Source organism: Glossina fuscipes, unplaced genomic scaffold, assembly GCF_014805625.2.
Source record: "Glossina fuscipes isolate IAEA_lab_2018 unplaced genomic scaffold, Yale_Gfus_2 85, whole genome shotgun sequence".
NCBI lineage: Eukaryota > Metazoa > Arthropoda > Insecta > Diptera > Glossinidae > Glossina > Glossina fuscipes.
In genome coordinates this window covers 804,054-829,353 of record NW_023998439.1, presented here as the reverse complement: position 1 = coordinate 829,353, position 25,300 = coordinate 804,054, and the positions used below count along the sequence as shown (strand labels likewise).

Sequence of the window (25,300 nt, the reverse complement as noted above, 5' to 3'; positions counted from 1 at the left end):
CAGAAACTTTTTAAATGACAATTTTTCTGTTGAGAAAGTTTCATAAGTATTTTTTTTTTTTGCGCTCTCTCATATTTAGCAAAGGAAAAAGATATGAGAAAATGTTTTAGAACTATTGTAGGCAAATATACCTGAGAATATGTAAATAGCGAAACTTTTCTGTCTGAGCACATATTTCTGTCTGCAAAGATAGATAGATACCTTTTAAAAATGATTACAAAATTTCTGTTTCTTTAAAAAGTTCCTTGTTTTTAAGATTTCATATTTTTTCTTTTTTTATATTCATTTCATTTTTCGTTTCCTTTTTTATTAACTTTTTTATGTGCAGTGTGCATTAACTTATCTAATAAAAGCAAAATATTTCTTTATATTTATTGATCAAAATGATTTTTATAAACGCGATCGAATCGTAATGGTATGTTAACTATTTTGTTCTGATTGCTTCTCTTCGAATACATTTCCGCACATCCATGATCTTTATAGCTTGTTACTGTTGTGATGTTGACTTGCGATTGCATTGCAATCATAGAGATCAGGAAAGAAGTATAGAAGGCAACCAGGCGCCTGTAAGTGTGACTGTTATACATACACAAATTTTCCCATAAAAATTGTAATATCCGAGTGTAAACTTAACAAAGCTATCTTCAGTTGAATATCAATTAGAGATCAAATATGAAATATAGAGCGTACACATGTACAAATGTAGAAGGTATTCATTCGCCACGTAAATGTCCATACTATAGTCAAATTTTGCAAGAAAGTTGATAAAGAAAAATGAAGCTTAATCTTGAAGCTTCACTTTGGGTTAAATTTCGATCAGAGATTAGGCGGAAAATGAAAGAGATATTCATATATATATTTAAAGTTTCGAAAACATATTGTTTGCGATTTAGATATGGATTTGCTATCTACTGTTAGCCCGAATGCCAAATGAATCTCAATTGGCTTATCATAATGCTCGCAATTAAGGAAATGCTGGGATGCTGTCAGGATGAGTGTTGAAAATTCACTCTAAAGTTAATTTTAATTTTTTTTTTCTTTTTTTTATACATACATTTCTTTTACACTATTTTTGAAAGTATTTTATAAATGTCCAAAACTTTTTATTACAGAAATATTTTTTTTATATTTCCTTTCTCTCTATAAATAAAACTTTCTTAATAAAATTTACTAAGACGTCCGTATACAAAATACAAAGAAAATATTTATGCATTTCTTTCAATCGCTCATTTTTAATTCATTTCAACGGATAAGTTAAGTTAAATTCATTGTAGAGCATGTTTTGCATAGAAAGGTCGTACTTTTCTTTCAGTGGAAAGGCTTAGAAAACGCTAGAGCAAATTTGCTTTGCTCGATATCTATTATGGGTTCTACGTTTTTTCAATTTTTCAAGTTGTACAAGGCTTCGAAATTTTAAATAATAAAGGCAGACCGTCCGTCGTACGATGGCTTATCCTATAGAGAGTGTTAACGGTAATGGAAAAGAACTTTAGTTAAAGGCTTAATGTTACAATATGAACATATTCCAAATATATATGTCCACAGGTATGTAAACATTTAACGCCCACATAGGGCAGTTAGTGCAGAATCTTTTATAATAAACTTGAAAGCAAAGCAATCTCAACAGCATCTGGATATCTTCAGTAAGGCATTTTCTTTATCATATTCGCAGCGGTAAGCGACAGTCATGTGAGGCTTATCTTCCAAGAGCTTCTGAAGAGTTTGCAACACGGAATAGGATTTCTTTTATTTTCATTTACATTTTACTTTTGTTAATATTATTTGAATTCTAGTCCCTAGTGCGATCAAATTTGATAACCAATACAAGCGGTCAATATTCAAAACCCTTTACAGCCCTCTAGCAAGTTATAAATAAGAACAGCTAGCTTATCTCACCCAGTAATAAAAAGTAGAACTTAGTAACACAAATTCCGCAAAAGAAATTGTTTTGGAATCTCTAAAATAAGTCCCCAAAAGTAGATCAGTTTTTTTTTTTTTTTTGAAAGTTTAGTTAACATGGATTAAGAAAAGGAGAGCAACTTAGACAACCTTCTCTAGAGGAGAGGACTTCTCATAAATGGCTGGAAAAGGGACGAAAAGTTATTCGACAGGAAATTATTAAGGAAATGTTTACTTGAAAGCTCTAGGATATCGGTGAAGAAAATAGTTCTAATATTGACCGCAATCAATAAAAACCATTTTTATATTCACTACCAACCATACAATCGAATACAGTCTTTTTCGTCATTTCCTTTAACATCTTAATATTAAAGACTTACCATAGAAGCTTTCATGCAAATGTTTCCTTACCCTTTAAATGCCAGGAATGCTACGATGAATATAATCTTTTTTTATTAATGCAATAAATGTGCGAAAGACCGAAGCATAAAAAAAATATATATATAAGGAAAAAAATTTAATTGCAAATACACATTAAAAGCAGAAAAAAAAAAGATAATATCGTCAGAGTTTGATTACATTTCATTAAAAGAAAGAAAACATAAAAAGAAAATGCGTAAAGCAAGAGAAAAATCTATCAAATTTATAAAAGAAAGCAACGAAGATTGCCATGGTCGATCAATTTCTTGCTGGACTGTACTGTAAATTAAAACAGACGAGAAATCATTATTTAATCTTTCAAAAGTGACGCTCAAGAATTCCTTGTGGTTTCCCGTTAAGGCATTGACCATCTTTTTGGGAAAACTTTTACGCAGTCGATAGAAGCGTTGCAAGTAAACAAATTTAATTCCGATTTTTATATATCGTTTTGAATCGTTTCAAAATGATATGATATATGTATGGATACTTAAAATCATGGTAAATGCAAACGTTAGTAACATTTAGGCAAAGAACTTCGTATTCACACTGAACCCTTTCTATTCAGCGCAGTGAATTATCTGTTGTTGATTTTTGCTGAATACTAGCAGAAGAGCGAAAGAACAAGAAGAGTAGAGTAAGTTTGTCTTTTTGTTAGCGCTTTAACACCTGATAATTGCATCGGATTGTAAAATGACGAAACACCCATATAGTATTTTATACATTTGGAGCTGCAAGTAATACAACGTACAAAATTGGAAACGTGATTGTGTACCCAGCTGTGGATAAATTTTTTTATTCAAAATTCTTTTTAAGGTACTATGCAGTTGTGTTGGCTAAATACATGGCCTCATCCCGTATTGTCACAGAATATTTTTTCAGTCAAATCCTGTTTTTATCAACGTGAAACACTAGTAAGGCGCGAATATAAAGTCGATACCAGACCAACTTAATAAAGTTTTGTGCAATCGAAATTTCGCGGGGAAAATTTTTATTGTTTTCTATAATTAAATTTAGACAGTTTATGGAAGACTGATTAGCTGACCCAACGACAGGTATATCTACTTGGAGTCGCCCCCTTCACACTCCACGCCTATTTAGGTGTTAGGTGTAGTTCACTAAATTACTTCAGAAGATTGATGAAAAAGTTAGATTGCTTAAGAGAGGCAATCAAACAACTCCGTCTCTTAGTGATGCTTATATCACTGTCCAAAATTTGAAAATGCCCCATGCACCGGCCATCTAAGTAGTAGAATAGTTTGTAATTCGAGTAAGCGAATAGATTCGCGACTAAATGGAAAAGACAGCGAGTGACCTTACAATAAAAATCAAGAAAGTAAGGGAAACAAGGAAACTTGTTTTGTAAGCACATGCAAATAGGTAAAGGATAGCCACTACCACAACATTTGGTCAGTTAGCGCTTTCTTAAAGGTACTGCATATGCTTTTTCTACCCGATAATGGCGACAAGTTTGGAGTCCCATGCAAATTGTCCTCATATGTCCGAAAAAAATAATATGCTTAACACTCTTCGTTATCACTACATCGCAATGAAAATACGTATTGTGTTTATATTAAAAATAGTTTTTTATTGTAAGTTTTTTAACAATTTTAAATCGTTAAATATATATTTGAAGAAACGTTGGCAGAAGAACTTTTTAACTTTCGTTTTTTTTGTTTAAATTTAATTTTCTTTTCTAAAAAGTTCTTTGAAAAGCGCGGCATAAAAACGAATTTCCTAAAGAAACTTTGCGAGAAAGTCATTCAAGTATAAGAAGTAAAACAGAAGTGACGCTGTCGCGCTTTTGATAAAGAAAAACTCTGCTTTCTTTTTTTTTTGTATATTATAGCTCATTGAAGTAAAGTAGATGCAAAAAAAAAAAAGACGTTTAACTTATATAATAAGGCACTCGAAATACCGCAACAACTAAAAAGTAAGTTTTTAACGCGAAATTCTTTTCCATAACTTTGTTAAACAATATTAACGCCTTTGATAAGCGAAAATTATGGATATACGATAATAGGGTAGAGAAAGAAAATAAACATCTTGCTTTTATATTAGAAAAGCCCTCCACTACTATGCACAGAAAGTTTTTTTTTTTTTTCCTTTACGAAAAAGGATATAACAAACGCGGAAAAAAAAACCATCTTCCCTTGAAGAAGTGAAATGGAAAGGAGTGAAAAGCTTTGAATTAAAAATGAAATAAAAGGCGTGTTAACCAGTGAATGTTGTTAGTAATAAAGAATTAATTGCAAGTTGCAAAATTCATAGCGAAAGAATTTTCAATTGTTCACGAAGTGAGAAAAGTAATTATGATGCAACAAAATTTGAATCTATTGCTTTTGATTAAATTGAAAAGTTCAGATGATCAGAATATTAAAGTAGATGCGTTACGAGTCGAACAAGGTCGATCGTTAAATACCCTACATCACTTCACCTACATATAAGTTATGAAAGATCAACATTAAACACACAGTGTTGATATGGAAATATTTAAGAAACGATAATCATACGTCATACAAGCCAAGATAACAAGGTGACAACTGATGCATGAATAATATGGAAATATGTCAGAAAGAAGAGATTAATAATGTTTCTGAACTGATGACTGAGAAAATACTAAGCATACTAGAAGCAAGAATCCAGCGAAATAGCCAAAGGTATTATTACTCTTGTATATATAGAGATACGAGTAAGGATTTACTGTTCTTAATATAGATAGATTTGTTGATATTTTTGTCATTAATTTAAATTAACAAACGGCACTCAGATCTACCGACTAACCGAGAATTGTTCGATGGATCATGGACAAGACGGATGACAGATGAACCAACCAAGATGTTTTGGAATATTTGCTATACAGTTCTTCTCGCTACAGATGGATGAATAGTCTTCTTATATAGTACACTGCCATCCTTCAATGAATGGAAAAATCAAAAAGGTTTCACACAAGTATTGTTAGTTATAATATAATAACCATCGATCCGAACCTTAACATGTAAAACAATTTTTTTTTTTTTTTTGGAAATTGGAAAATGGATATTGAGTATAACCATTTGATAAGAATGGATATGTATTCAATTTTTGCGCTTAAGTAAGGAGAAACACGTTTGTTTTTTATTTTTATTCCATGCGCGACTTGCGGTAATACACATACTAAGTTTGTGCGCAAGTATATAACATTGAAAAGGATGTGAAAAAGTTGCAGTGCAAAAGAGCGAATTAAAGTAAACCTATCCTAACTTAGTACGCTGGTCGATTCGGGATCGTCTTTTGAATCGATTCCAAGTTGTCTGTCCTTGTATCTGTCAATATGTTTGCTATCTTTCCACTTATTAGCTTTGATGAAATTTGGTATACTGATGCGCTTCGGACTAAAAACAAATCTTATTGAAAGTGGACTTCGGCGACCCATTTTTAATACTCCTCCCCGTATAGCGCCATGTTTTCAAAAAATCATTACATGAAAATAATGAAATTGCAATCCTCAACACTTATCTGATTAATAGTTTTTCTTCATATTAAATTGATGGAAGAGAAATTTGGTTTGGATGGTACGCCTTGCTGAAGAGTCGCCCATATAAGCGTTCTAACGAAAAGTAAGTTTTTACTTGAAAATTGGAACTGTAATAGCCATTTACAATAAAGATTGACTTTACCAATCTTGGACCCGGCAACACATAATTTCTGCCTTGAAAAGAGTGCCTGGACATAGACATAATTTTTGTATTATGCAGCTTTGTATTAGGCGAAGTGGCGAAGGCTGTTGAAGAGCCGACCTTGCCCAACTATCATAGTTTCAGTTGTGCTTCTTCATATTTCATAAGACAACTAAGAACAATATTCGCACATATATATATGTACATGTAACCAATTGGTTTTCAGCGTCATTTTCAACAATTTATATAAATATTGTTGCATGTTTTCGCATGCATCCAGCTACGTCTGTACGAATGGCAAAAACTTTTTTCCATATTTGAACATGATCTATATTTACATGTATGCTTATACGAGGAGATATTTTATTTGATTACCAGCGGAACAAAGTCATATAACACACGAATCCCAGAATAACGTAAACAATTCAAATAATATTTATTAAAATTTAAAAGAGGAAACTACTCATAACTCTCTCTGAGCTAACAGAAAAAATAAAAAGTGTTAAACGAAAGAAGAGAAAAAACAAAATTCGCCTAGGGATGAATCTTTAATAACCATCGTGTGATTGTGAACGCATCGTTTGCTTCGTTTTGGTCATCTTTGCAATGAAGCTTTAATGGATTCTACTAAATATTTACATTGCATTTTAAACACAATTTTAGTAATAACTTGTTTTTGGTTTCAGCTTTTTCTAAATTTGTTTTAGAACAAACCGCCCACATTTTCAAATTTTACCTGCGCTCATCACTTCATTTTACGCCAAAGCATCTTTGCCTCTATGTGCTTTGCTTTTATTATTACTTTAATTTTGTGAGCCTATAAGAAAGGGCGGGTGCTCATAGAAACGGACATCTTCAGGCAATCAATAAACTTTCGATTACGTGCCTTTGGTTTTTCCATACGTTCTAGATATGATAAATATGATGAAAGAAATAAAAACAAGCGCAGTTAAGTACTAAGAACTTAGAAAACGGTATTCATTGTGCACCAAATCTCGGATACCAATCAACTGCCTCAGAGAGGATTAGATAGACCGGAAATTACTGTCATCACTATGAAATAAAGTAATTCTTTTTTATAAAAGAAATAAAATTATTATTTTGGATAAATTAGGTTTTTCTGCAATCTCATGAATCGTCATGTGTCGACAAACTTCAATCATAACCTATAGTTTCTCGTCATCAATGGTGTTTGGCGTACCAGAACGCGGTAAAACCTTTACGGAAAATTTCCAGAACTAAAATTCGCCATTGAGAGATGCGTTCTACTGACAGAAAGCAAAATACATCTTATAAGCTCACTTTGATGTTCCACGTCTCACTACTAGAACACAACCGTTTACTTTGAAAGTTTTTTTTACAAAATAAGCCTTCTCCACGTAACTATACGTACCTTTAACCCTAATTATCTGAAGAGGCCTCTGAAAAAAGTTAGTTTAGCTTGGTGTTGGGAAGAACCGCAAGAAATTTTCGAACCAAATTTCCATTCTAAAAATTTCCGTTCCATGTTTCCTACAGCTTGTAACGTATTGACAATAATACTGGCTAGGGATGACCACTACCTTCAGAGTCAGGTTTTTTTTTTCGCTGAAAATTTTTACATTTTGGTCTATCGTAGACTTGCTTGCAAGCTTCTACTTGGACATCATTTAAGAACATTTGTAGTAAGTTTCAGTTTTGTACCACAATTTCACTAACGAGTTCCATAAACGGACGTTTGACGAGCTGGCGAAGAAATGGATGGATGGACATAGCTGGCTGTCTAGCTCAAATTGAAAGCGTCTTAAGCTGTCTCATCCTCATCAGTGATGCGTTTTTTTTTTTTACTTTGCAATAATTCGGCTATAACCGCATCGTTTAATTGTAGACAAAAGTGTGTTCATTTGATCATTATAAGTAATGCAGTTTTTACATTACATTTTATATTATTTTTTCAGTTTTAAATTCGTTCCGGTTAATCTTCACTTAATTACGTAGCTTACTTTCTTTGCCTTGTTTAACTTTTTTATATAAATTTTTACACCATCTCACCTCTTCAAAAATTAATATTACTTGCGGATATCAAGTAAAAGTTTTTCTTTCACAATTCACAACTCATTCATTAAATTTATGATTGTGCTGCGTAAAGCATTTTAAGTTTATCATAAAAGCTTCGACATTTGTTTCTAACATTACATTAATATCGCTAAAGAGGAGAAAAGTTTTTAACTTTCATTGTTAGCTCATTGTTGGTTTTCCACTCATTCATTATTTAACTAAGTTTCAAATTTTTAAATATCTTTTCCTCTCGTAAACCTTGAATTTCGAACGTAACCGCCAAGGTAAGGTAGCATTTAAGATAGCAATTATCTGTCTGCCGTACCATACTTTATTTACTTAGGCTTAATTTACAGAAAGTTTTTTGTTTATCCGACTGAAGGAGTTCTGGTGAATATCTATCTCCTGAGTAAAATAGAACAAGCAGCTAATTTAATCAGTCTCCAGTGAATTTCTCAAAGTTTTCTACTGCGATAATTTAATTAAAAGAGCAGAGAAAATACAATGAAAGAAAGAAAATAAGAATACTATAAGGAATTAAATTTAATTTAAAGCGAATTCACGATGTCCGCTATATTGGCAGAAGCACGGCAAACTTTCTTTATGAACGATAAGATCGCGACAGATAGGTAAGTTATTCTTCACGTTATAAGGATCGGTACAAAAACAATTTTTATTATTTACTCTTCCTGGATTGAGTTCGAATATCTCGCACAGGCTTAAACTGATTAGGAGTTACCTTTGTCTCTCGAATGATAAAAGGCTATGGGAATTCGTCAATTCTACTTGGTCTGATGGATCTTCACGTCCCCATGCACTGCAAACTATGACCCCCGCAAAGAGAGAGAGATACAAAATTTGTCCGCAAAATGTGTATTATATGATATTTGCCATTACTCCAGTGCAAACTTTTCAAAACGTTAATCGACGATTTACTGCCGAGACCAACCATAGAGTACTTATGTCACTTAATGCAATTCTTCACTAATTTTCATCACAAAGTATTAAAAGTGTGACCTTGAAAAATAGGTGGTGGCCGCAGCGTAGTCGGGATGCGCCCAATCGGTAAGAGTTATGCCTTCATCGATTGAACACCCACTGTAGCTACGACTTAATGCGATCAAACTGCATTGAGATTTCGAACCCGGAAGCAAGCACTTGGCAGCTTATTTGCCCTTTTAAGACTTCAACTTATATGAAACTTCATAAGCCAGTGGAGTCAAAAATTGATACAATCCAATAAAAATTTTCCACACGTGCCCGGCATGCTACAATAATGTGTTTGAGTGATTATTGTCTTAAAATATCCGACATTTTTTCAGCTTAGGAGCATAAGATGTTAAAGTACCAAAATCTCGAAAATTGAGAGCCGTAATACAAATCCAAGAAAGAAGCGCAGAGGCGTAATGTGGGCAAATGAAAGCACATATGTAAATTCAGGCATAAAATCCTGCTGAGGTATAAAAAAGGCTAATCTCGTTACAGCTTAACCGGTAAAGACATAACATTTATCGATTACCAGGTTGGTCTCTCTCCCCACCTCACTTCTTTCCGACTATTATCACAAAATACGTATAAGCAGCTTCGTCTGTGTGATTGATCGAAAAAAAAAGATAAAAAAAATTAGCAAAAGTATTATCTTTTCCAACTTGCCTTATTGGCCGCTCTACTTCTTAAACGGCAGCAACGCAGTTTCAGTGTTTTTCGATCGCAGCTATTTAGTCTCAAATTGTTTCGGTCACAACTACTATTTATCTTTTTGCACATTAGTAACTCTTGTCTGGCGTAAAAAGTTCAGTGAAGCGCTTTTTTAATTTTTTTATGTTTTCATCTTAATAGACACTTTTGTTAATAAAAGAAAATAATCGTAGAATTGCTTTGAGGACATAGAGCCTTTTCTTGCATTCCTTACAAGCTGAGCTAAACTCCTAATAGTGTTAACTGTTAGCAAGTTGAAGTTTTTTTACTATTAAAGGCTCGCCGAATCAACATATGGTTATTTCTACTCAGATTTAAAGAGACTAAAATTATCAATTTAGAAATTTCTTATAATATTTAATTCATTCTCGAAACTGCGTAGAAAAAAAAAAAATTTCATATATTCCCTAATTTGCATACGTTATGCATACAGCAGTGGTCAGCATCCATCATAACGCACGAACTCATCCACCATCATATCGATTGCAATCAATGAAATCAAATAAATTATTCAATAAAATCAAAAGAACTTCAAGTGAACGATGCTTGTATGTTATTTATATAGCAGAAGTATTTATTGCAATATGTGGCGTTATATTCAAAGAATTTGCGTCTGGAGGAAAGCAAAGTAGTCTGTCATGAATGTGCGCTCAATCAATCAATAGATATTTTAAAAAAAAATATATATATAAATTTTTTCTTCACATTAGTACTACTACGACTGATGCGAACAAAATCACTTCATTTTCATTTAATTTTAAAGAAAAATGATAAAATCAAAATATACATGCGCAAGCAAAACGCTGCCGAATATTTCAAGTGGAAAACCAAACATTATTTATTCTATGCCTTACTTTACGAAAATGCACAAAGTAGTCTGTGTATATATGTAATGTGAAGAATATTTAATTCAAATATTAAAATATTTAAAGTTAAGTATAAATAAGTTATAGAAAAACAAGTAAGAAAATTAAAACTTTTACACCGATCACCGTTACACTAAAAAAGGCAAAAAAAAACAAAAATAACTACATTTTAAAGCTCTCTAATATGAAGTGGGCGGGACTGATTTTTTCCATTTTTCCAGCATCATCCGTGGGACATGCGTTCAAATTTTTGTAAATTTATTTATTATAGCTTATGAGTAATGAGCAAAAAAACGTTTTTTTGTATTTCTTTTGAAACACAAAAGTGTTCTTAGTTTACATGGGAAGGGTGTGAGCGTGTCCGTCTACCGATTAGGACCTTTTTCAATACCAACCTGCGCGCGAGAGCTTCCGAAGTTTCTGCCAAACTTGAGGTCGATAGCTTAATTTTCGCGGCCAAGAGTATATTTATAACAGACATTATATGGACGGACAGACGGACATGCTACAATCGATTTAGAATTTGATTCTGATCAATAGTGTATATACTTTGTGAGGTGTCTGATGCTTCTTTGTCGGCGTTGCAAACCTTAGAATATCAGGTAACCAAACTGCCAGACAGACAAACAGGCTAAGATCGGTTCAGGAAATGATTCTGATAATGAAAGTTGGATCGCCCTTGATTCACTTTAAGAAGACCAAACAGAAGTCTGCGATTAGAAAGAAAGAGAGGAGCCTTGCAAGATATTTGGCATACAGGTGAACTGTCAGGCAAAGTGTAGTAAATATAATTTTGAATAATTTTATGGAATTTTTTACTTTCAATTTGTAAATAAAAGAAAATGTAAAACGTTTAAACTAAAAAGAAAATAATTAAAATGCTCTGTGTCTACTGAATCATCAAAATATTATTACATATTAATTTTAAAATAAAATATGTTGATGAACGCACACACACGCATATATATGTATATATATATATATATATGTACATATATACATATATACTTATATGTACATATATACACATACTTATATATGTGTGCAATGAGCCTTAAACTATCAATAGAGTATTCATTAATTTAGCTCTCAGTTATTCTTTCAACTATAAAGCAATGTATGAGGAGAGCCTAGGAGCCACTAACATAAAAAGAGGCAAAGTTCTGTATAATTATTCCATCACAACCGATTGCACAAATAGCCGCAACTATATATATATATATAGTATTTTGCACATACCCTACACATATGTAACATACATAGATACATAGATACATTTATACACACATACATATATATATATACATACATGCATGGATATGCAAATGAAACGTTTCAATAACTCATTAATATGATATTCACAGATACAGATATTTGCTGCATTGTTACATTGATAGATAGCTTGCATATATAAAGCTTAAAGGTTAAAACATTTTAAAAATATTTACACAATATTATTGTCATGATAATGCATGAAGCATAAATTAAGCATAATTGCGTTTTCATTAAGCATACTTGTACTTGCGTAAATATCTGAACAAATATATATATATATATATATATATATATATATGTGTATATAAAATATAATAACTTATACAAGCCATCCAATCATTTAGGCAGTCAAGCGTTTAAATTAAAAACCCATATCCTGTGTAAAACTTGCGTTTGTTGGGTGAATTTTCAATATATTTGTGACTTCATCGAAAATACGTATTGAAGGACACACAGTAAGGATTACTTACATTATATTCGTTCTCAACTACGTATCCCTACATATGCATTTCTATGTTAAATAGTATGAGATTCCCAATCGATTTAGAAACTTATTAACAAATTATGGAAAAATTGTTAGGGAAAGTTAAATTCCGAATTTTTTTTTTTTTTTTTTTGCAAATAAAATATAATTTTTCCCCTCTGTCCGAAAATATGATTCACATATTGTTCAGAGCTATTATTATTGACATTATTATTTAGGGTAGCGAAATATATGCCAGGACTAAGATACAATAAGCACTAGAAAGTAAGGCAGTCCGAATATATGATTCACATATTGTTCAAAGCCATCATCATCGGCATTATTATCTATGGTAAATATTTTCATGCCAGGACTAATGTAAAATAAGCACTAGAAACTAAGGCAATCGGATCTGTCCGCAAATATGCTTCATATATTGTTCAAGGCTACTATCACCGGCATTATTATCTATGATGAATAAATCCATTCCAGGAATAATTTACGATAAGCACTAGCAACTGAGGCTATCGACTCTGTCCGAAAATATGATTTGGATATTGTTCAAAGCTATTATTAAAGAAATAAATTCAAAGACTAATGTACCAAAAGCACTGATAACTCAAGCTGTCAAGTCCATTTTTTTTTTTTTTAATATAGAATAGATTGTTAATCTATTTGTTTTAATAAAGTTCTTTATTTTATTGATATGATGTTCGCGCTGTTGCTTTCAGTATGTTCAGAATAATAATCTTTTGAAATTGAAGAAAGGTTTTGACATTCATAAATTATTTGTTTAACTGTACAATTTTACCCACTGATGGACTAGATTTCTTAAGGATCTATTGATTTTTCGACGAGAGTAGGGTAAAGTAATGGAGAAATGTCAAAATTAATACGGGAGTAGCGTGAATGGTAGCTTTGTCGATTTTTTTTTTTTTTGTAAATTCTCTCTTTACGTTTTTTCCAACAGATTTCAAGTTATAAAATACATTTGCATGGGAATTTTATTGGAATATCAATGCAAGTAATCGAAGAGTTTGGGAACAACATTTAAAATTCTCCTTAAACACTTATGTTTTTATATTTGTTTTGTTCATTGATTCATTTATTTAATTCATTTCTTTTTTCCGGTTTTTTTTTTTTAAATAAATTAAATACATAACATGCACAGAAGGACAGAAATATTCAATTGAAAAAAGAAGAAAAAACTGCAAAAAATCTTTTGGAAAGAATTTAAAAAACTGTCATTGTCTCTGCAGGTTTTTATCTGTAATAAAACTGGTTTGTTATACTAGGTTCACGATATTGTTTGTACATTGTATATAAATTTGAAATCAAAAAAGTTTCCTCAAGTATTCAATCAATATTTTCTCATCATCCTGAGATAAAATTTATAGTCAAATTATTTGCCTTTTCACCCAATCAGGCATAGCTTTTTCAAGGTTAAGAGTTTTCATCAATCATATCATAATTCTGAAAACATTAAATTTTAGAATGAATCCAGACTTTGACAGCAACTATATTCGATTATTTCATTTGTTTCCCTATACTTAAGTAGGAACCGATGTGCAAAAATTGCAACAACTTATTTTAATTGTATGTTGTTCACTTAACCAATTCGTCGCATTAAAAAATCCTGGTCATGGCGTTTCCCAAGTCTTGTAAAAACGTATTTATAGGCAATTGGAGTTTTTGTTATTATGGGCGTATCTGTGGGAAAATAGATGATCCCTTAGATCTCAGTTTATGCAAACATAGACGAATGCGTTTTTTTATGACCTTTCACCCGAGAAATATTCCTTATGCATATAGCACAGTAATGCTCGAAAGGAAGTCGGGAAAGCGAGAGAAGGATAGGGAGTTTTTGCTCATTAAGCACTTACTATAGCACGATGCTCACTCAGTTTGGTCTACCAAAGTAAGACTTCAAACCACGAAGATCGTCTTAATACTCATGATTCTTATCTACTCGGCTTTATGGCAGGCCCTAATAATTTTGAGATCAATTCCAGCTATAGCGTATATGCCATCAACAATAATATTTAGTTCCTCCTTTTTTTTCCAGCATTTTACCAATTATGCATGTGTTCACAAGCAGACCACTTGCTCATTTCAAATCTTCAGTTTTAGGTTTAATTTTTCCACTTTGGCGAAAGTTGCATTACTAGGGGATGCGTCAACGGACACGCACACCATTGACTCTTTCGTCTCGGATTCTTGCACTATTGCAGAGTATAAAGCATACTGGTGTACGGAAAAGGTTTCCAGCTTTTTACGTCCACGGGGAACAATGTTTCGCCCCGCTTAAGCGAAATGATGGCAAACAGATTCGGTTATCTTTTCCCGTTTAAGTTTCGTATGTGCGGATGAAGAATCTGGAAATTTTTATTTCCATTCATCATTACATATTCATTACTCGAAAAATTCCGAGCACGTGTTCATCACGTGTTGGGCCATCCCCACTTAAAGCATATTTTTAGATGATAGTGAGCGCATAAGTTTCAATAAAGTATCACGATATTCTTTATAAACTAAATGCCAATTTTTTCTGCTTGTGCTGACTTCAATTGAAAATCTACAATTGCTAGATATCAAATTTAATGGGCGCCAACGTGTCTCGCCAATTTTATTGCTACACCGTATCACTTGCTTTACAGAGAGTTCAAAGTCATGTAAAATAATCATTAAAATATGTTTTTTTTTTTCGCCTTTAAGTGAATCGTTGCAGAATTGTGTGATGCAAATTTCATTAAAGTATTTAAACGACCGCCCCTTAGATATTCGTAGAAGCGTAAAAAGCGATTGATATTCAAGCTTGAAATTCGAGTGATTTTTTCCTAACGTCTGTCAATACAGGAAATAAAATGTAAGACTGACTGATATATATCGTTAAAGAAAATTTAGATTTGTTTTTATAAAATTTCAAAGATCAAAATTTCAAAATAATGCTACGGCAAAAAATTTCATTCGGTGCTCTTTCACATTTATCTTTACTCAATAACTGAAAGCTGCAAGTACTAAGTAAAAAATTGAATTCAGTCATTAATAAAAGAAAGAATAAAGAAGAGAGGACCGGAAAATTTTGTTGTTGTTTTTTTTTTTTTTCTATACAGTATTTATCTGTTTGTTTCGGTCACAGAGCAAAAAAATCTTACATTTATCCTGTTGCCTGATTTTCTCATTTGTTTTCGCCTTAATTTCTTTTATTAAAGGATTTTATTTTCCTTTCACTTATTTTCTAATTTAGTGTAACGACAACACATTTTGTGTTTGCAATTTTTCGTCTTGAGCCATTTTCACAATTATTTTTAAAATGCATTTTTACTGTTTGTTCTGCTGGGAGGATTTTATGTAAAAATGTCTGCATTTTTTTCTCATGCTATGCACTTTAAAATGCTTGATATGCTTGATTTTATTAATGCATTTGTAACACCCAACCATCCGATTAGAATACCTATACAAGTTCTCAATTCATGCTGAAGTGGCGAATTGATCGCTCGCAAATTAAGCGGAATTGAAGTGAACTTCTTGTGTTCTTGGCTGAATTTTTAAAACACATTCGTTCACTCCCATCGAAAGGTGCAGGCAATGAATGTTACTATGAAAATTGAACGGAAGCTTTCATCTTAAATTTGCATACATGAAAATCCATGTACATGTGTGTAGGACGGACGTAAGGGCATGTCAAAAATAGCAAAACAATTCTAATAAAAAAATCAAATACTGATCAAAAACATAAACACATGGGCGACTTTATTCAGATTCAGGCTCTTCTGCTTTTTGGTTCATTAAGCGCCTTTCAAGAAACGGAAGATATATATAAATATATTGTTATAATGGAGACAGACAATAGATACAATACTGATATTTTCTTGGAATAGTATATCAGGTTATTGGAAATATTTGCTATCTTCAAATCACGATCACTTTTTATGACTTCATAAAAATATTTACGGGATCGTCGGGGTCCCAAGCATTCAGTCTTTAAGCATTCATGCTTTTCTTATTTGACTTCCACTTTTTTGTTTGTTTTCTCTACGTCATGAATGAAGTCGTTCCATTTTATTTATTTTTTTATTTTTTTGTTTTCTTTTTAAACATTTTTACAAATTGTATTGTTTTTTGTTGAATGCGCTTTTATTTTGACTTCTCTCTCTATCTCTCTACCCTTCGTTACTCTTTATCTGTCTTTAATTTAAAAATATTTGTCAAAGTAAACCTCAACATCAAAAAGACTGTCGTTACTTCATACTCGGCTGCTTTTATATGCCAAAAATTAATAGTATGAGAGTACATTAAATTCATTATTCTCTCTATGTGTCGCTTTACCAGAAAAAGAAAAAAAATTCTTAATAATAATAATTTCAGTCAGTAGCAATTTGCAACTGAAAGTTTGGAATGGGAAGAGATTACTTCACAGTTGTCCGATGGCTCTTTCGAGGCGTTGCAAATGGAATTTTAAAACTTGCGCAACCACACTTAGGTGGTGAGCAGTGATAAGCAGAAATTTTTAATAGAAAGTACTGTCCGCTTTTACCGCACTACCATTGTTTACGCGGATTCGTGATAACGTTATGAAAATCCTCTCCTGCACTTGAAAGTAGACTAAGAATTTGTTAAATTGTAAAAGTTTCGTTAAACGTTAATATCAACCGAAGATCAAAAGTAGTGGGCAAAAATGCTTCGAAAGACACATTCTTTTATTTCATCAGAAGGGCGTATAAAGGATGTGAAGATAAACTTCAATTTAATTAGCAAGCACATGTACCAAGTAACTCGGCAGAGATCTATTCATAATGTCGGGAGATTTCAGATAAATAAAGAAATACTTTACAAATAATGAAAGGTTTCCTTGCGGCACTAATCTTGAAATTTGTTTTCTTCTTTTTTTTTCCTGCGAGAAACCGACAGTGGGGAAATAGTCGAGTTCATTCGTTGTGACTAAGCTGTGCAGGCAATCGCTTGTACGTATGTCTAGAAAATCTACGCAAACATGAATTTCTACAGTCTTGGCATTATCTTATCTTATGATTATAATCAATAAGAAACCACCGATCTGCTCGACCGCTTATGTACCGGTTCGCTTATCTGATCATCCATCCGTTTGCTCGTTTAACTTTGTGCTTGTTCGCCAATCTATCCTCAGACCGCGGGCCACTCCGATTGTCTACCCATCCACATTCCCGCTTCGACTCCTTCCTATTCGGCCTTCGTCCTTTTTTTTTTGTTTGTTCCCCTGTTTGCTCTTACACTTGTCTCTTACGTTTATAGTTTCGTCCGGAGACGGAAAACTACTACTTTGTTTTTTTTTTTTTTTTGACTATATATAAGAGGCTAAGCGCAAAAGTCTAATTGCGTGTGATTGAAGTTCTTAAAATGCAAGAATTATAGGAGACTTTTGAATCTTGGCATTTACGTCCCTCTAGCAAATTGAATATAATGAGTATATTGAGAACAATTTCAAAACAATAGAAACGAATCCAAAATGTTCTGCTTGTCGACTGCACCGTAATGTGGACTTTGTTCCGCCACTACCTACTACTCGGATACAATTATCTCTGGTGACTTTAATTGCAATCTATTATTCGACAATTCATTCCCAGATGACCTGTGTGCCTTAAATTTATATCCCATCAACACACTTTATTCAAACGGCCGGATTTTTTTTTTGGTATGTAGTCGTGATAATGTGCTATCTTCCGATCATTTATGTACTCTCATGTTTTCCAAGCGTGATCTTATCTCTATAACGCACCAACTCGCTCTGAGCAGGTCAAACCCTAACGCCACATACTATGACTTCGCTAACATTAACAATAAAAGGGTGGGATAGCTGGAATGGGAAATGTAACATAGGATCCGCACAAAGTGTTAATGACAAGCTAAGATTTCTTTTTGACCTGTAAAACGATGTAACAATATGAAAGCAGGCAAGCAACGATGCACTATATATATTGCCGGACAGACACTTTTTTATCTATGCTAGCAACCTATGGAACGCTCTGCCATGAAATTGGCAAACGATTACTAATAGCGGTGAGCTTGAAAGCTTACTAACAAGATATTACAATGTAAGTAACTGTTAAGTTCAATTGGTATTCTATTCTTTCTCATTGTCACACTTTAGTCAATCAAAAGTGTGATTAGTTAAAAGCATTACACAATTAATCCAAACAGAGGAGAAGAAATTCTATGGTTAAAGACTATTTTTAGTAGTGTGTTCATTGCATTACTAACAAAACACGCAACAAAAATAATAAATTTAGCTAAACAAGTCATTAAAACGAAATTAAAACAAATTATAAAGGTGAGGTAATAGTAGAAGTGCGCGCAATTGCAATTTTAAAGCATACCATAACAGATGCATAGCAAACTTAACATGCGATCAACCACTTAACAGAGTTTAATAATAAACTAAAGTTTTACATAAATCACTAAATATTTTATTTACACGCGCAAGCCATACTCTACTTATATACAGTTTTTAGCTTAATATTGCAAAATCTTCAAATGCGAATGACTTTATTATTGAGAAAAATTATTTTATTCGCATTTTGACGAATCTTTGACACCCATCACTCCGAATCAATCAATGCCATGATTGAATCATGATCGATATCATTGTTAAATGTTAAAATGTTGTCAATCAATGCACGTTATAGTGGTAGGGTCGTATTTGTCTCACTGACCTTTTGACTCAGCTTTCAAATCGACATCATACGTCATAAGACTTATGTTACACATGAATATCTTCTATGGGAAAATCACGCCCCTTTTTCAAACTTGTTCGATGGCTAATAATTGTGAAATTGCAGCTTTTTAGTTTAATTATTGCATTCTAACAAACCAAGCACAGATGGTCGTATGGGCGGACGTCATTAATCAGGAATATAGATCATACTGGTAACCAAGGGATATTTCCAAGGATTTGCAAACAGAAAGAACTAATTTATTACTCTTTGCGTAATGAAGGTGAGTCCGACAATGTTTATCGAAAATACCCAGATGCGAGAAATGACTAAAGCAAGTAATAGATATTTCATTGGTTTTTCTGTTTTCATTCAAATTAAATAGCAGAAATTTCTTCCTTTTTGAAAGCGAAGAGATAAAATTAAAGGTTGATTCTTATTATCATGGGAAATATTTATACATGTTTATATATATATATATATATATATATATATATTCCATGGCTAGAGTTGTCGAATACCATATAAAACAATGTAATAAACCCCGCAGGAGAGAAAAACACGTGTTGTTTGTTGTCCTTTGTGTGTTATCCCAGCAATATGGGTAAGTATGACGCAAGAGTAATAATAAAAACGAGTAAACCTTTCACAATAATAAGATGTGGAAAAAGCATAAAAATATCGTAAAATATATATATAATTTCCTTTTGTACTTTTCGCCATATTTTCCAGCTTATGCTTCACTTGATGAATGCATTTAATATATAAACGCTTCTCCACCACCCCTCAATCAAGCTATAAAGTCTATGATTATCAAGTATTCTGTGTCTGCAAGTCTCGAAATTCAACTACTTTTCCACTCTTCGCTTTATAGTACAGCAAACAAAAGATAATAAACTCTGTGTCAGGAACTTGCAAACACATAAAAGACTTTTAGATAAAAAAAAAAAAGCAAGAAAAACCTCTACAAACAATGGCAAGTAATGTACTAAGATAACTGAGGAAGACGAACACAATAATTTTTGCTCTTACTAATCAGCACTTTAAGGATTCCTATAAAAATTCATATAAAAATGAAATTTGGGCAATTCCATCAAATGTACGCAGAACTTATATCGCTGTTTTTAATATTTCAATTTCCATGTGAAGTTCCGCGCGAAGTTCGTATCTTTGCAAATTACTTGAAGTTGTCAAAATTTAATAATTCCTTCAACGAGTTATATCAATGTTATGTTGAGAAAAATTTTTCTCCCTGCCTTTCCTCCTTCTGAGTCTCTTCGAAAATTCGATCTTCCTGGTTACAACAGAATTATAATCCATCTCCAATATATATTGAGCTTTCTAAAACAATTTTTAAAATAATTTTATGAAATTCGCTTTTACTAAGGTACAGTCCGTATCACTGGATCGTAAATATTTTGATCAAGAGAAATACACTTTAAAGTTCTTTGATTTGCAATTATATTCCTTAACAGTAGGATCATTTATTTACAATTTATTTTGCCGGTACTCTCAGCTCAAATGTTCTTGCCAGACTAACTCTCCCTTCCACAAATATTCTATTTATATACATTTTTACAAGCATGTTACTATACCGAAATTTATGGTTTTATTTCTATTCCCAGCCTGCTTTTCCTCTAATCGTATTCAGCATTTTTCGAAATTGTTAATCTTCTATACTGTTATGAATTCTGCTTTACAAGAAAGCAAGAAAGAAAATTATATTCGGCAGGAGCGACATCTCGCATACCCACCACTATGCTTTTCGCATTCTACTCTCCAAGTTTTTTTATTTGATGCTCATATCGCTGGTATCATTAAGAAAAAATTGATCGCGGTGTCTACCATATTTGTGTTAGAATTAACCCATTTTTAGGCAGATAATCTATCTTCATTTGCGGAATATACAAAATAATTCGAAACAACCGCGGACAGACATGGCCCAACGAATTCAGTATATCATGCTGATCAAGAATACATATATCTCCTAGGATCTCTGAAACTTCGTTTTGGGTGTTACGTAATTTATGGAAAAAAAAACAAAATGAGTATAGCCCCAGCTTACAGTGCTGTTGTTCATTTTCTGGCTCACGGAGGAAGGAAGGAAAAAGCAGACTCTTTGGAGCTGTTATCAATTTCTCAAGACACCCTGCAGAAACTATAATTTCGCATTTTATACGAATTTAAATATATTTTTTATTTTTAATGTTTATAGTTTTATATCTCTGAAAAATATTCATTATAAAGGAAAAACGCCATCTCTCACTTACCTCGAGTTATAAGCGCTTTTATTGTTGTCTTCTCAGCTGGAACGCACTTTATTTCAATATTACACAAAATTTAATGGATTACCCGCACATAATAAATTATTTTTATAAATACTTTTTATACAGGAATACATTTGCACACTACTTTTGAACTTTCTTTTACCGTGGCTTGATATTGAATTTTCACCACTTTTTACTAGTTTTCTTTGTGCATTTTGATATTATTTCATGTTGATGTTATTATATTGGCCGGACAATTTTGACGTATTTTTCTACCTACAGGTAATTTTACTTGTTACGTGGGGGGCAACCGGGTGGTGGGTCTTAGAATTTTGCGTATCTCACGGGGAAGGTAAGAGAGCTACATTTGATGCCCTGCATCAGTTAGTTAACAAACTTTTTTTTTTTTCTCTTTGGCTTAATAAATGCATTGCATCTAATTTGATCCGATAGATTTTAATAATGATCTTATTTTGTCAAAAAACTTCTTTGTACATTTTTTCATATAAATCAATGAATACCTATCACTATGAACTATTTGTGATTGTTTATTACACGGAGTGGTTTACTTCAATTAAGATTTCATAATATATTCGAGATTATTCGTTCTACTTTCCGATCAGTATTTGAGTATCGATTGAACTTACTTGTCTCAATTCAGTCTCGCGAATACGTTTTTGGTATTATCATTTACACGCTATAATCATTGAGCCTTTTTGTTTATGATAATTTGTTGTTGCCCTACTTTATAGCAAAAATTGTTGTATATAATTATATTATGGGTTAACTATTAATTTATTCAATATGTAACCAATTATCATGAAACTATAATAATGTTGAACATTGATTGCATACATATAAAATATGCATCTAGTTACCTAATATAGACTGGCTGTGTATATTATATACGTACATACAGTAAAGTCTCACTTTATGCGATTTTTCACTTTCAATGCACATTAAGTCAATTAATTGTTAATATGTTGGCGGAGTCAACTTTAGTCTTTCCAATATGCCTGATACTACTTGGGATTTTTAATCTGCAGCCATGAACGTATTTCAAGTTTCACAAGATAAATAACGCTTTAATCGAGGGTTAGATTATGTTTTATAAATATTGAATATACCCATAGTTTACGCGGGATTTTCTTTTGCATTACATCCGTAACCTGAAGTTTTTCAGTTAAGGTTAGGTGTGATAAGGAAAAAAACTTAATATGTTTGAACCTATTCTAAACTTTTTAAGTTGCAAACGTAAACTTTTATGTTAGGAATCTAGCAACAAAATTAGTGGTTATGTCGAGAAAAAAATATCTTTACTTTACCTATTTGCTTACTCATGTGCTTTGAGTTTGGGAAACCTGTTCTCCACATAAGGTGAGAAAGGAGATAATGCTTGGCTTAAGTTGTTAGTATGTTTCTTACTAAAGTTTGCTATTTGTAGTCTTTGCAAGGCGAATTTCTCTAATATCCCATCTGCTCTGGTTACATATCCCTAAGAATATGTTGTTGATATCAAAAGGCAGTGCATCGATGATCGCTTAGACTAAATAGGAAAGCAGTTTTAGGTACCTGTGCCCCGTTTACTAATTGTATTCCTCTCCGGGAGTAGTAGTGCGACCCGACGACTAAGGTATTCAAATTAAACAGCAAGAAATTATGGAAGATAATAATAATTGGGCTCTTATATTATATTTGGGTTGGCAGTGCCCTGACTAACATCTGCGTCAAGTTTTGTTGCAGTTATTTAAACCTTTTGCACGCAAATGTCGATAATGCTTCGAAATTGTATTTCTTAAAATTATTAATGACGACAGCCGATAGGAAGGAATTTGTATGGTGAACGGATCTTGGAACTATAAACATATTCAATTCTCCCTAGCACTGGTCTAACTATATCCCTCCTGCAAGCCGCCCGTTTCTTTTTGGCAATTACATTATCTTAGACCAGTAGCCGTAGAAAAAAGGAGCACCAAAGCACGAAATTTCTCTTTTTTATTCCCTCTCATCCGAATAAATTAAACAATCGATTGAATTACTATTAAATTCCGCCCAGAATTCATCTAGTTATCTACCTACGAATATGAATACTTCGTCTCCCAACATTAGCTTAATCGAGTAGATCGAATAGATAGAAAAAAAAGCATTAAATTTCCCTTACCCCGAATAAGTTAATAAATCAAATAAATTGTTTCACCTGGAATCGGCAATGCTTGAATACATACATTATATGTTGTGTTAGGTGGAGTTTCCTATGCCAAGATGCTTACTCTAAATGTGACTCAAAGACACCTCGTGTTAGAATTAGCCTTAAAGCAGCAAGTTCTGGATTATATTCTGTGGGTTAAATTCTACGGTTGTAAAGCATACAATGCTTGCAATATTTTGAATTTTGAAATATTCCCCAACCGTTTTTATTAAATGGCAACAGAGCAGCTAGTTTTACTTCATCGTGCATACAAAAACGGACATGATCTTGTAAGAAAAACAATATACTTTGCTCTTCTAGAAAAGTACTCGCAGAAACTTAATAAATACCTACCAGAGATTTAACCAATAAAGCGACAAGGGAATGTTGAAAGAGTGAAAATAACACCAATAATAACATTGTTTACAGACATCATGGCAAAATCTTAAAAACGAAGGACAAGAAGACATAAGAGAAAAGCCCAAAATTTACAAACAAATACTACTACAGGACTTGTGAAATTGTAAGACATTTCATGGATGACTCTGCCTAAAGAATTAAGCACTAAAACGTGAACATTACATATACATTTTGAATCGTATAATGCTTCATAATATATTTACAAGTAACGGTAATAAAGAATATAATAAGAATAATACCAATAATAAACAACTATAAAGGTAAGTAAGTCGTGATCCCACGATAACAAGCAAAAAAGAAGAATACAATCTATAGAAGATTTTAATCTTAAACTCTGCATCAACAAAAGTTCGGTAATAAAATTAATTTGATTCACCACTAAACACTTTGAAAATGTTATCCGTTAGTATAAACGATTTATTTTCAAAAAAAAAATATATATATATATATAAAATTTTCTCACTTGCTTTGCTCAAATGCCCACCAGATCATATCAAAAACGTTCCCTAATTTCTTTTTAAAACTTTATTTTTGTTCATCTCTTTCTTCTATAAATTCTTATATAATTAAAAATCTATTTTCTTTGAAAGGGTATTTAGTTGGAAGTTTTTTCCTGGTACTAATAATTGCCCTTACATTCATCATTTTTTATGGTCTGTCATCATAGTGCTATGGGGCAACAACACGCAAAAAAAAAAAAAAATTTCCTTTTCTTTCGTTGCTTCAAGAAAAATGATGACGAAGACTACTGTGAGTGAGACTAACGCGATATGTTTGGTTAGAATATCTGTGTACTGCGTTTTTTGATTGTGTTCTGGTTATGGGCTAAAACTATATAGTTAGTTAATGCATTTCGTAGTAGAGGATATTTTAGCAAATAGAAGAGAAAACAAGTAAAAAAGTTATGTTCGGTCGTAATCGAATCTTTTATACCAATCACCGTCATCCTAAAGGAGACAGAAAAAATAAAAGAACTACATTTTATTGCTCTATAATAAGGAGTGGGCGTGGATGAATTTTTCTATTTCCAAAACGAAAATTTTTGTGGCATAAACGGGCGGGCGTTGTAGGCGTGTCTTTGGGAAAATTTAAATCTCTTCCAAATTTCTAGGCGATATCTTCATTTTCGCTAATGGGACAATGTTTACTACAAATACTACACCGTTACGCAGGCAGACAGACGGATATATTTGAATGCCTTCTAAATTTGAAACTGGCCAAGAATTTATATATTTTATAGGATTTTTAAAGCTTGTTTACGCGCCTTATGAAGGTATTGAAAGGAAATTAAATTTTGATAAATTACAACGTTGGATAGGCGTGGTCAATTTTTGCAATTTTTATATAGGTGCTGCAGCGTCGCCTATAGAATATGCACTCGAATTTTTGTGCATTTATCTGCTACAGTTTATGAGTAATGAG

At 32.4% G+C, this 25,300-nt stretch overlaps 1 long non-coding RNA gene across 1 annotated transcript in view; it reads right to left on the bottom strand.

The window, feature by feature from the left end:
• Positions 1-22,131, bottom strand: part of LOC119638186 — a 120,210-nt gene extending 98,079 nt beyond the window's left edge. Inside the window, exon 1 of the long non-coding RNA XR_005247395.1 lies at positions 21,274-22,131. This is a non-coding gene — a long non-coding RNA (uncharacterized LOC119638186). The remainder of the gene's footprint in view (positions 1-21,273) is intronic.
• Between the last annotated feature and the right edge of the window lie 3,169 nt (positions 22,132-25,300).